We start from the raw sequence: 13,478 nt of genomic DNA on the forward strand, positions 1-13,478 counted from the left end.
TGCTCACAGTATGCTGTCCAAATTGGATAGCAGGACACAAAAGAATGTGACTACCAAACTTTGCCAAGACAAGGCAGGACAGTCCTTCAAAACTTCCTGCTTCACAGAAAAGTTTGTCAGATAGTCTAGGCCTATAGGCCAAAAATGGATTCCCCAAGGTTGCAGAGGAACCTTGGGTGACTCGTCACACAGCCAGTTGTCCATGTCATTTCTATAGTGTTAGATAATGTTTGCTCTTCATTTTCTGATTATCAGATAAAATTTTATCTCCCTTGGGTCTCTGATGAGGGTTGAAGACTAGATAGTTACACCTTTTTTATTACGAGGTAGTTATACCTATGTTTTCTTTGTTACTATATTCCAAAAAGTAACTTACAAAAGGGGTACAAAGTTTATGAGGTTGAGAGACTTAAAAGCTCATGTTGTTTTTCTAAGAAAATTGTTTAAGTTCTAAAGAGATATTTTTAGGTAATTCATTATGATAGAATGTAGTTTAGGTAAAAGATAGGATAGATAATGTCTCTGAATTTGCTAAATACTAACAGACTGGACATTGTAAATGTAATTTCATTTAACAATTGTTCTTATTGTATAAAGTTTTATTGTGTTAGAGTTCACCCTTGCCTTTTCATTTAGACAAATAGGGGGAAATGTGGGATATTTGATTGCCTCATGTAAAAGGTGCCTTCTGATTGGCTTAATAAAGAGCTGATTGTACATAGTTTGTCAGGGGAGAATTGGCAGAACTTTTGGGGAAAGAGAGGAACTTGGGATGAATCTAGGCTCATGAGGTTGATGCCAGCAAGATGCTGAGCAAGTCTAACATACCAAATGCAAGAGAGGTAAAAAACTCACATGGCAGAGTTTACATTAATAGAATCAATTAATTTAAGCTATAAGAGCTAGTTAGGAACAAACCTAAGCTAAAGGCCAAACTTTCATAATCAATAATAAGGCTCCATGTCATTGTTTGAGGACTGGCGGTCCAAGAAAGTCTGAAGAGGAAGTCTGACTGCATACATAGATATCCACATAAAAATGAATGTAAATGGGCCCTTGCAATATATCATACAAAATAATTCATTCAGAAAGGATCAAAATCTAAAAGTAACTTTAAAAAAAAACACCATGGTAGTAAATTTTCATGATATTGGATCAAGAAATAATTTTTTAGTTCTACTTCAAAATGACAAGAGACAAAATTGCTTGGTCAGGTGGTGTGAAGTATATGTTTAAATCTAGCACTACTAGGTCAGAGATTGAAGGATGCTGCATTTGATGCCAGCCTGGTCTGCATTAAGTTCCAGAAGAGATTGGGCTACCTAAGTAAAATCCATCTTTATATATTTTTTAAATTATATGAATTGTATTATATCAAAGTAAAAACTTTTATAACACAAAGGACATCATCAAAAAGCAAAAATTCTCCTCTGTATGGTGTCCCATCCTGTAATCACAGCACTGCAGAGGAGAATGAAGAAAGATTGAAAGTTAAAGGCTGTCTTCAGGAATGTGAACAGTTCCTGATAGTCTAGGAAATGGGAGAATTCTAAAAAAACTATATATATCAACAATAGTAATGAGGATAAACTATACAACAAATGTGACCCCAGAATAAAACTGGTGGGCCTGAGGCCCCCTTAGGAAAGAATAATTCAGGTACTAAATGAGAAAGGAATCTGCTGATTGGTCAGGTAAGAGCTACTCTGAAGATGAGAGGTAATCCATACCCACCACCAGGAAAGTGTAGAAAGGAGCCAGTAGTCATAGTCAACAGTTGGACATGCCCTTGGCTTCTGCCTGTGAGGAGAAAAGTTGGGAAGGCTCTGAGAAGAACCCAGCTTTCTTCATTCTAGAGTGGTCTTTTGACAGATGAGGTCATCATCTTTCCCCATAGACCACACTGAATTCATGTGTGAAGTGTGTTCTCTGAGTTATATTACTACTGTTCCACAATCTATCAACTCACTTCTGTCATGACAACACACACTGTGTTAGCATATAGGTCTCAGCCTTCTGCTGTCTCTACTGTCATGCTCTCCACAGTTAGCATGTTTTGTGTTTGTTTATAGGTATGCTGTTATTTTCTAAAAATATTCCAGACTACATAATGAATACTACTTGCTGCCTTCTAAGTAGAGCAGCCAACATATCAGTCCACGGACACAGAATTTGTATTACTTCTGTCTAGACAAAAAACTTTCCACCTGCTGCTGTCAGGCTGGACCATGCTACTTTCTTTGGCCAAAAGAACATGTGGACAGAGAAGCAGGTCACTCTTGGGAGCTGAGTCATTGTGAGTTTGTCCACTGTTCCTCTCCTTCTGTTCCATGGTGATCATGTTGGAGATAAGATTTCTACTTCAGGATGGATGTGAAAGTTCAGAAGGTCATTCCCAAGCTACAGCTGAGATAGAGCAAAAAATGGTTCTTTGCAGCAATGATCGAGTAAGATTACTGCGGTTTTTGGAATTGTACCTTAGTGTAGCCTGTCAATCAAGATAGCCACCTTGGTTTCACAGTGGATTGACCTAGTTATCAAGTGCTATGTTGGTCAAATGCATAGGACAGCTAATTAAATAAAGATGTTGTCCCTTTACCAAAAAGGGATTATCACTCCAACTTCCCCTGGATTGTGGGTGACTAATCTACCCTACCATACCCTGTCACCTTGAGAAATGCCCTCTTGATGTCTTTGTTTCTCAGACTGTAGACCAGGGGGTTGAGCAAGGCTGTGAAGGCATTGTAAAAGAGTGAGACCTGCTTGTCTCGCTCAGGGGAGTAGCTCGAGTTGGGCCTAATGTAGATGTAAGTGGCTGGAACATAGAAGAGTGTAACCACAGTCAGGTGGGATACACAGGTAGAAAAAGCCTTACAGCGGCCCTGGGTGGACTTGATCTCCATAATTGCCATGGCAATATGAACATAGGAGGCCACAATGAGGGAAATTGGAATAATACCCATAAAAACACTCAAGAGCTGGTCCACCATCTCAATGATGTGGGTATCCAAACAAGCCAGGCTACGCACTGCAGGGCCCTCACAGAAGTAGTGGTTGACCTTGTTGGGCCCACAATATGGCAGACTCATGGTGAAGAAAGTATGTAACAAAACAGAGAGAAAACCACAGACACAAGACCCAGCTGCCAACTGTATGCACAGTCCCCAGTTGAGGATTACAGTATAACGCAGTGGGTAGCAAATGGCCACATATCTGTCATAAGCCATAACAACAAACAAGGTGCTTTCAGTAGCAGCCAGAGAACCAAACACATACATCTGTAGCCAGCAGCCAGCAAAGGAGATGGTCTGAGAGTGAGCAAGAAGATGCACCAACATCTGGGGCATGGTGGTGGTGACATAGCACATATCCAACAGGGCAAGTATACAGAGGAAGAAGTACATGGGAGTGTGCAGCTGTGTGTCCAGGCAGATCAGCATGATGATGAGCCCATTGCCAAGGACTGAGCATAGGTAGATGAGAAGGAACAAAATGAAGAGGATGCTGTTGGTTGTGGGGTCACTGGAGAAGCCAAGCATGATAAACTCTGAAACCCAGCTTTGGTTCTGCTCTGGAATCATCCACATGGTGGGGCCTATAAGATAATCACATTCATTTATGTGTCACCTGACACATGTCAGCTATAGAGGGAGAAAGGGCAGATACAGGCTAGTGAGATGGTTCCAAAGTTAGTAGCACTGACTGTTGTTCCAGGGAACCAGCTTGTTCAGAGCTGCCTGTGCCTCCAGTTCCAGGGGATCTGACCCTTTCCTCTCATCTCCACAGGCAAGACATAGACATGGTGCACAAACATGTATGTAGGCAAAAACCCATACACCTAAAATAAAAAAAATAGTACTTTTTAATTAAAAAAAGAAAGGCTGGGTGTGGGTTCTGAGCATACTCTTCAGTTTCCATGCACACTTCTCAAGTTACTGAACCCCAGTCTCTTCATCTATCAAATGAGGCTGATGACACCCATGTCTCAGGACTATGATGAATATCTAAAGCCTCTCAAAGAACTCCTGGAAACACCATGTAACACATGACATGTTGCATGCAGTCTCACATTCTCATTCCATCCCTGGGAAGGGAGAGTTGAGATCCTCACAGTAAGAGCCTCCCAGCTACACCAACTGAAATGAGAAGCTCTGGGGCCAACCATCTCAATGAATGAGGTGAGAGCAATTGAGGAAGGATCCCCAATCAGTCTCTGAACACACACACACACACACACACACACACACACACACACACACACACACAGGACAAACATATGCAAAATATAGTAAACATTAGGCCAGGCTGTAGTGGGGCACGCCTTTAATCCCAGCACTCCGGAGACATAGGCAGGCAGATCTTCGTGAGTTTGAGGCCAGTCTACAGAGCGAGATCTATGAAAGGTGCAAAGCTACACAGAGAAAACTTGTCTCGAAAAACCAAAGAGAGAGAGAGAGAGCGAGCGAGAGAGAGAGAGAGAGAGAGAGAGAGAGAGAGAGAGAGAGAGAGAGAACCAATTAGATGAAGAGAGAACACATGTCATTCAGACACAGGCCCTCACACATACAGTCCCATGAGAAATTGATAGGGATTCACAACAGCCCCCATGGTTGGCATGTTTTGCAGACCTCCTTCTCCAAGAAATTATTCCTCGGTTTGGGGTCCTGCTTCCCTTCAGTCTGACAATGGTCTGGAGTTCACCTCTCAGATTTCTCAGACACTAACTAAGGCTCTTAACATTCCTTGGCATTTTCATATCCCATACCATCCTCAATCCTCAGGAAAGGTGGATCCTACCAACCTGTCTTTAAAAACCATTCTTACGAAGATGTCACAGGAACTTCACCTTGACTGGGTAAGATTATTGCCTCTAGCTCTTCTCAGGTTCTGGGCTCTTCCTAAAAAGCCTCTTTCAATTTCTCCATTTGAACTAATGTATGGAAGGCCAGTTCTAACACCAGGTCTTTTATCTGACCCTCCAACTGTTCTAGATAGTCTGTTAATGCCCCTTTTATGTCACCTAAGGTCTATGCTATGGAGCTTTACAGATTATTCCTTACCTCAGCCATGTGACAATAATTGCCTACCTCCAGTCCACATGGGGATCAGGTTCTTCTCTTCCCTCCAGGCCAGCCCCCTTCACCCCTTCCCCCTAAGTGGCAGGGACCCTTCAAGGTAATTCTTGTGACTCCTACAGCTGCTAAACTCAAGGGCTTTCCTAACTGGGTCCACCTGTCTCATCTAAAACCTTTTCTCTCACCTCCATCCCAGGAAAATCTCTCTTCATATACAGTAAAACAAGCAGGGCCTTGTACTCTCAAGCTCCAGAGGACCTCAGGAACCACTCCCTTCTCACCAATTCCAGAGGAATAAGGTATCACCCCTTCTTTTCCCAACTAGGGCCACACAGAGCTGGGGGCAAAAGGACGATCAGAGATATCCAGGCGGTAAGAAAAAATGTAATATAACAGTCTATCATTGTTCAATACTCAGCAACTGATCACATGCATTTCCTAAATGCTAAACTAATGAAGGGAACAGGTGTCTTAAATAAACTACCTCTAATAAGGCTTGTCTCGGGTAAAAATTAAGTAGAGTACTAAGGCCAGATCTACCTCAGATAAATGTCAACTCCAAAGAAAAGTAATAATGATTCTTTTTTCTCTAAGCTTTTTCTCTGTTACCAGTATCTTGTCAGACAAGAGGCTCCCAGCCACACCACAAAGGATGGACAGCTGCAGAACAAGGGGCCAGCAGAACTTCATTCCAGGACTCCCATCATCATCCCAGGACTTCAGAAACCACTTTCCCCTTTTCCCCAAGAGCCAACCAACACCCATCATTCAGCCGGAAGCAGTGTTTGAGAGAACCAACACCCTATCCCCACTCATCTGCTATTTAAAACAAACAAACAAACAAACAAGAGTCCGGGATGATAGGGATTCACAACAGCACCCATGGTTGTTCATGTTTGCACATAACCAGTGGACCTAGTGACTTCAGCCCAGCCATTTCCAGGTCAAAACATTTCGCAGGACCAGGACCCCATGGCTTTGCGTGGTTGTATAAAGCACATAGCCCAACCATGTGATCTACGCGCATGTGTGGAATAGCCACATGGGCCTATGTGCGAAGGTGTGGCCAGCCTTTATAAGCCTGCGCCATGTTTCCAACTCCATCTTTATTCCCATGTCTTTTCACAGGCCTGTCACATCTGTCTCTCTTTCCTATCTTAATAAAACTCTTGGTTGAATTCTGTCGTGTTTCATGACATTTCCTCGCAGGGTAAGAGTGCCGCTAAATAACTAACAGTAATGACAGAGGTTCACATGTGCAATGCACTGGAGACACTGGAGTCTTCCCAGGGAAGGCTGATGAACTATGTGGAAAAGGGAGCAGCAAAATCATTTCTTCCCTGTTTACTCCTACCTCCCTCTGCACACAGATGATCAATTCTGGGTGTACTTAGGACTTGAGTTTAATCTAAAGCAACCAATTTTTGAAATCAAATTGATAAATATATCAATCATTTCAAGGGAAACAAAGGTAAGACTTCTTTAAAAGAGCACTTTCCATGGAGGGAAAAATAATAATCTAGCATAAGCAAAGTGAGTACTCAAAATATTTATACAAAGGATTAGAAAAGCACAAACATAACAACAGATGCTCCAATGGAACAGTGAATAATATTTAAAGGGCATTTCACAAGGCAGCTGTCTAGTGAGCACTGATGAGGCTCAGGTCCTCAGCACCATTACTCATCTGGATATTGCAGGAGAACACCACAGTGCCAATGCCCACCTGCCTGTTCTCCATCTCACATCACCACACACCTACCAGCATGGCCACAGTCACAGATATCTAGTGTTGACAAGAGTAACTGGATCCGATGGGAGAGTAAATTAAAATGATCCCCTTAGTGTATGCCTGGCTGTGTTTCCTAACGTTGAACACACTTAATGCATTGCCCCTCAATACATATGCTAACTACAGTTCTGAAACAATGTTTAAAACACAAAGGCACATACTAACACATGCTCAGGTAAAGACATGTAGATGAAATTTCCAACCACTATTCACAAAAGTCCGAAATAAGGCACCACTCATATGCTAACCAGCAAGACAATGGTTAAGGTGGGAATTGCTTTTCATGGCAGTAGAAATATGAAAGAGACTTCTGGACATCCTCAGTCTTCTCTTCCCCTGTCCTCATCCCCTCTCCTGACCAGTCCACTGCTCATGACACTGCCCTCTGTCCTTCCTTTCAGCCCAGGTCAGGAGCCCATCATCTCTGTCAGCAGTTCTGCATCAGCATCTCCACCGACTATGGTGGTATTTTATTTGTACTGAAATGTGATTTTAATTGTATGATAATAACGTTGCTTGGGGTCAGAGCTATTAGAGCCATAGCAAGAGCAAGGCGGTGGTGGTGCATGCCTTTAATCCCAGCACTTGGTATGCAGAGCTAGGTAAGTCTCTGTGTGTTCACGGATACAGCCAGCATTGGAGACATACGCCTTTAAGACCTGGATGGCTGTACTTACAGGCAGTGACGAGGCAGTCACGTGTTTGGGTTTACAACCAATGAGAAGGCAGAACAGAAAGACTATCTAAAGACAAACACACAGGAATTAGGTCTCTTTCAGAGAGGTAGGAGCACCACAGGAGGAAGGGTAAGATTTTAGCTCTGAGCTCTGACCTCTTGGCTTTCTCTTTTACATAGGTTCTGTGTTTATTATTTAATAAGATGGTTGGTTACATCTACATTTGGCACTCAACGTGTTGGCGAGAGTTTCCACCTAAAACCTGAGAAAAGATTCTAAAACGGAGCTAAAAACAGCTTCCTAACTGTCTCTTTCAAATGAGTGGCAGTTGCCGGTTTGAGCAACTGTTGCGTTCCTAGCGTGTGCGCTCGATCTGCCTTATGGTGGGAAAGAGGCCCCTGCAAGTGGCACATTAAGCTGCATGGTGGATTTAGCCTTTGCTAGTACAAAAAAAAAAAAAAAAAAAAAAAAAAAGAGGATTCTGGGCTACACACTGCTTGGATAAAAGCATAGATCCACACTATCTCCCAGAGCTGGCGTTAAACTACCACCGCCATGTTGGGAAGCTGAGGTGGGCGGAGCCAGGAGCCATAGTGCTGTTTAGGCTTACAAATGCCACAGTTTAAAGCAATAGATTCACAATAAGACAGATTCAGATGGAATAAGACTTTAAATGCTTTACAATGTGTGTAAAAATGCACATAGACTTGAAAGAGAGAGGAAAAGGAACATAGACAGTTATATAAAGAAATAGAAAGTTTTAAAAAAATAAAGTCTTTCTAGAGAAAGTAAAAGTAACATAAAAAAATAAGCCATGTAAAGATGGATATCACACAGAGAGTCTGGATTATATTGTCTTTGAGATTTTTAACTGCAGAAAAACATTTGATCGTAAAAGATGTTGAGTTAAACCAATATGTATATATTAAAGATTCCTTGAATTCAAAATTTGGATATAAGGATGTGTTGCTTTGGAAAGGAGACTCTGCTTTTGTTTTCACAGAAAGCAAGAGGCTATGGATTTGTTCCAGATTAAGATACATCAGGTTTGCCGGGCGGTGGTGGCGCACGCCTTTAATCCCAGCACTCGGGAGGCAGAGCCAGGCGGATCGCTGTGAGTTCAAGGCCAGCCTGGGCTATCAAGTGAGCTCCAGGAAAGGCGCAAAACTACACAGAGAAACCCTGTCTCGAAAAACCAAAAAAAAAAAAAAAAAAAAAAAAAAAAGATACATCAGGTTTGACCAGCCAAGACCCCCTGAAAGGTCTCCGATGACACCATGGCCCAGATGATCCAACACCCAGAACAGACTGAAGGCAACTGTCTCAGACAATACACCTCATGGACTATTCCATAATTCTAAAATTTTCTTTGTATCCCCATAAGATACAGCACCCCCCTCCAGCAGGGAGTAGTAAGAAAAGCTACACCCAAATTCCCAAATTATATGTAATTTTACTTTGTTAAGGATAAAACCTATTTTTTTGAAAAAAAAAAAAAAAGGCGGGGGAGTGCTGTGGGATGTTCTGTATGTCCTGTGGGAGCCTGTTCTTGGGATCCTTGTACCTTTACCCAGCAGGTCCAAATAGAGGATGATTAGGACCACGGGCCTGAGTGCAGGTGTCTGAGATGATCTGTATTTGGCTGTGCTGTGGGATGGTCTGTATGTCAAGTTGCTCTGATTTGTCAATAAATAAAACCTGACTGGCCGTGGCTAGGCAGGAAGTATAGGCAGGACTAACAGAAAGGAGAAATTAAAGAACAGGAAGGCAGAAGGAGTCACTGCCAGCCATCACCCTGACAAACAGCATGAAAAGATGCTGGTAAGCCACAAGCCACAAGGCAGGGTATGGTTTTGTGGGAATGGATTAATTTAAGCTATAAGAACAGTTAGCAAGAAGCCTGCCACAGCCATACAGTTTGTAACTAATAGAAGTCTCTGTGTTTACTTGGTTGGGTCTGAGTGGCTGTGGGACTGGCGGGTGACAAAGATTTGTCCTGACTGTGGGCTACAACCTACCCTTTGCCTCTGTTTTACTCCTCAATACAGTCTTTTCTTTTTCTTTAATTTTAAAAAATTATTTTCATATAATATAAGTTGAGCATGTCTCTCCTTTCCCCAACTTCTCCCAGACCCTCTCCACTCAATCTCATGCTCTTTTCCCTCCCACACTTTCTTTCAAGACAAAACAAACCAAAACAAGCTACAGAAACAACTACAACAACAAACCTAAGAGAAAGAAATCAAACAAACAAAAAAATACCAAACCAAAACCAAATCCATGGAGAAAGTCTCCTGTTGGCCAACTGCTCCCAAGCATGTGGCCAGCCATAGAATGTACCTGATATGGGCAGTGACACTCTATTGAAGAAAACTGTTTTTCCCTTTCTTGATAGGGATCAATTGGAAATAAGTTCTTGTTTAGGGGCAGGACTTTGTGTCCACTTCCCTTTTTCAGTGCTGGGCATTTGTCTTCCCCAACAAGTTCTTCATGTGAGCCCTGTAGTGGTTTTTTCAAAGTCTTCATATTATTCCTACTGGTCCCTGCTGAAAGCCTTCTAAAGCTCCCAAACCCTGTCATTTGAGGCCGGTTCACAGGCCATTCCTAAACCTCCTGCTCTGTGGAGACTCAGCCTCAGCACACAGCTGTCTCCTCCATCTCCTCTCTCTATGAACAAAATCCCCATGCTTACTCCCAGGATTCTGCATGCCTCTGACTCTCTCATATTAGGAAATTCCTAGCTTCTCATCATGGAGGGGGACCACCATGCTCACTGTGGTGCCCAATGGTGGCCACAGCAGGACTCAGATAGACCAGGAAGCCTTCCCTGTTGTGCTACAACCTCCCTCCCCAACACTTGTAGGATACACCCTGCATTTTTTGTTCACTGACTGGCTGAAATCTGAAGAATCCTAGGAGGGTCTGTTATCAATTTTGATACCAAAAATACTTGGGCAAACCCTTTGTTTCTCTCTTGTTAGCTGAAACCCCACACAACTAAACAATTATCTCTGAAGGAGTATAGCTGTATGGGAGACTTCCTAACCTTTGCAATAATAAAAAAGAACTAATATTGGCTCAATTGTACATTCAAGCTATTGTTGTACTAACTTTAGTTTAACAGCACAACAGTTCACTGAAGGAAGTAGTCTTACCTGTGTGTTACAGGTGAGCACCTAAGCCCTGGAGAGGGAGGTTTGTTTCAGATTGAAAGCTCAGCATGGGAGAAGTGTGGGTTTAGAGGTGTGTCCTCAGAGCCAGGCTCTCAGTCACCTTCTCTGCTTCTGGCACATAGGCTCTGAAGTGGGGAGGTGAGGAAGGCAAAGTCTACACATTGTCCATCTAGTTGAGCTTATTGAGACTCAGCATAGGTCAGAGCCCTCCTAGGACAGAGCTGGATGACTAGCCACAGACCAGCTCTCCTGATGACATTTCCCCTCCTGTCTGAATGTGGGAGACACTGAGATTTACTGAAAGTAGAAGGATGCAAGGAGAGAGGATTTAGGGGTGATTTCTACGGCATTGGCACACTATTTAGTCACCACAGCCTGTTATTTCTCAGAGCCCAGTGGTCTCTGACTTTGCTTACAGTGTCCCACCAGGCCTGCTTGCCCAAGTCTGTAAGCCCAACATCACAAACAATGATATCAGGATTGAGTTCCAAGCCAGAAAGGCTACACATGGGAGTCCCAACCTAGGAAGCCAGCATCTGGAAAGTTGAGGATGAGGAGTCCAAGGAAATACTCAACTATATAGTGAGTTTAAAGCCAAACTAGGCTACAATAGACTTACACCCCCCATAGGAAAAAATAAAAAACAAAACCATGATTGCTCTGCCCAGAAAGTGCATCAAGCTGTGTCTCCGTGGGGTGGGAAGACTCCTTCAAAGACATTAACTGCTCTCTCAGGGATATGGATTTTTGCTTCACTTGAGACTTTTCAGCTCAGGACCCCATATCCTTTATTTTTAAACATGTTAGAAAGAAACAAACTCTCCATAAATATTTATTAAATTAATAAATAGAGAAAGGAAAAGGAGTTGAGAGGAAAAGAAAAAAGAGCAGGCGATGAGGGAAGAGGTCTGTGGAGTTTGAGATAAACACAGAGGACCTGAGATGGAGGGCTTGACTAATAATTACCTCTAGACCCTTTTGCATGAACCTCACCCTCAAGCCAAGCACCAGTGACGATCTTCCTACCTGTAAATCAGGGACTGTGACACTGAGTGGCTATTATGAGGTAGTCCCATAAAGCAATTGATTCCAGCGAGTTGGGTCTCTAGGCAGCTCAATCTCCAGAAAAATTCCAAGGTGCTATAGAGTTTGAGCAACTGAATATTTTCTTTCCTCTGCAAGTAGGCCAGCCCTGACTCCAGAAGATGGCACCTATAAAACCCTGCTTAACAAAGGCCAGCTCAGACATCTTCACATCTTCCCAGTGGAACCAAAGGCTGAGGTTTTATGGCCCTGCCTCCTCTCTGAGCCTCCCCAGGAGAGCTGGGAAAGGACCATTTCTGTTCCCAGTTGGGATCCTAAGATGATCCCTGGATGATGTCAACAAGAGCACTTCAGTGAGACCCTTGGGGGCAGAGCAGGAGGAAACAACCCACAGGAGGAGGAGTGGTGACCTGTTCCCTTCTCTAGACTAATTGGGAATTAGAGCATCTCAGAGAAGGGGAGGTGGGACCTGGTCACCTGAGACACAGGTCAGGGACTTAAGTTGTCATTCTGATTCCTCCTTTACAACCCAAACCCTGAGCCCTGACACTCATGAGACCATGTTTGAGTCACACTCCTCTTCCTTCCTCAACTACCTTGGGGTAATTCACAGTCCTGTCTTCACTACAGTGTAACACCTGAACAAGTTAGGTCTTGTGGAGTAATCTTTTTGTACACTGTGAAGATGTGTCACTCAAACTGAGGTAATGAAAAGCTGAATGGCCATATCTAGATAGAATTTTCAGGGCAGAGAGGGCACTAGGAAGGAGAAGGATGGAGATGCCAAGAGGTGGAGAACAAGCAACACATGTGGGAGGGGAGGTAACAGCCAGGACTCACTTGGCAGGACGTATGTGAAAAGACATGGGTTAATTTAAGGTATAAGAACTAGATAGAAACAAGCCTAAGACTAGGTATTGGCCAAGCTTTCATCATTAATAAAGTGCCTTTGACCGTGACTTGGGAGCTGGCTGGCAGGACAGAGAAAGAGTTGCAACCGTTACCTGGACACTCAGGAGCTAAGGAAGAGTCAAAAACCATGGGGGCTGGGAGGTGGCTGTGAGGAAAAGTGGGTTTGCTGCTCTTGAGGAAGACCCAACTTGGTTCCCAGCACCAATTATGGCAGCTCACAACCATCTCTATCTCCAGTTCTAGAGGATCTGGTGACCTCTGCTGACCTCCCCAGGGACAAGACATGCATGTGTTGTACATAGATATATATGTATAGGCAAAATGTTGATACACATAAAAAACAGACAAAAAGAGTCAAGCATTACATACCAACATGGAAGTCAGCAGTGACATCCCAGGACAGTGGAGTGAGAAAACTCTTTGAGGGGCTCATGTCTCTTAGATACATATTAGACTTTGGGTCCAAATATCAAGCTCTGGAGCATGCTCTCTTGAACTTGCTGTTTTTCTGCCTCAGTTGCCTCTTCTGTAGAATTCCAATATTAAATCTTCCCTTCTAGTCTGGCTAGAGGATAAATGTGAGGATGTCAGCACCCTGACACAAGTTCTGGCCAGTGTTCAATGATCTCAAATCTTCATCCCCTTCCTTCTGTCTATGTCTTAGTTTCCAAATGATTCAAAGGAGACGACGAGACTATAAAGTCTTCCTGCAGAGAGTGATTGATGATAAGGGGTTGGAGTCTGTGAGCTGCTCCTTAAACACAGCCAACAGTAACAATTAACTTAAAATGACAACTAATTAAAT

The 13,478-nt window shown here is 43.2% G+C and overlaps 1 pseudogene; it reads right to left on the minus strand.

The window, feature by feature from the left end:
- Positions 1-2,642: 2,642 nt before the first annotated feature.
- Positions 2,643-3,636, minus strand: LOC114704964 (annotated as a pseudogene).
- Positions 3,637-13,478: the final 9,842 nt, after the last annotated feature.

Source organism: Peromyscus leucopus, chromosome 2 (assembly GCF_004664715.2).
Source record: "Peromyscus leucopus breed LL Stock chromosome 2, UCI_PerLeu_2.1, whole genome shotgun sequence".
Lineage (NCBI taxonomy): Eukaryota > Metazoa > Chordata > Mammalia > Rodentia > Cricetidae > Peromyscus > Peromyscus leucopus.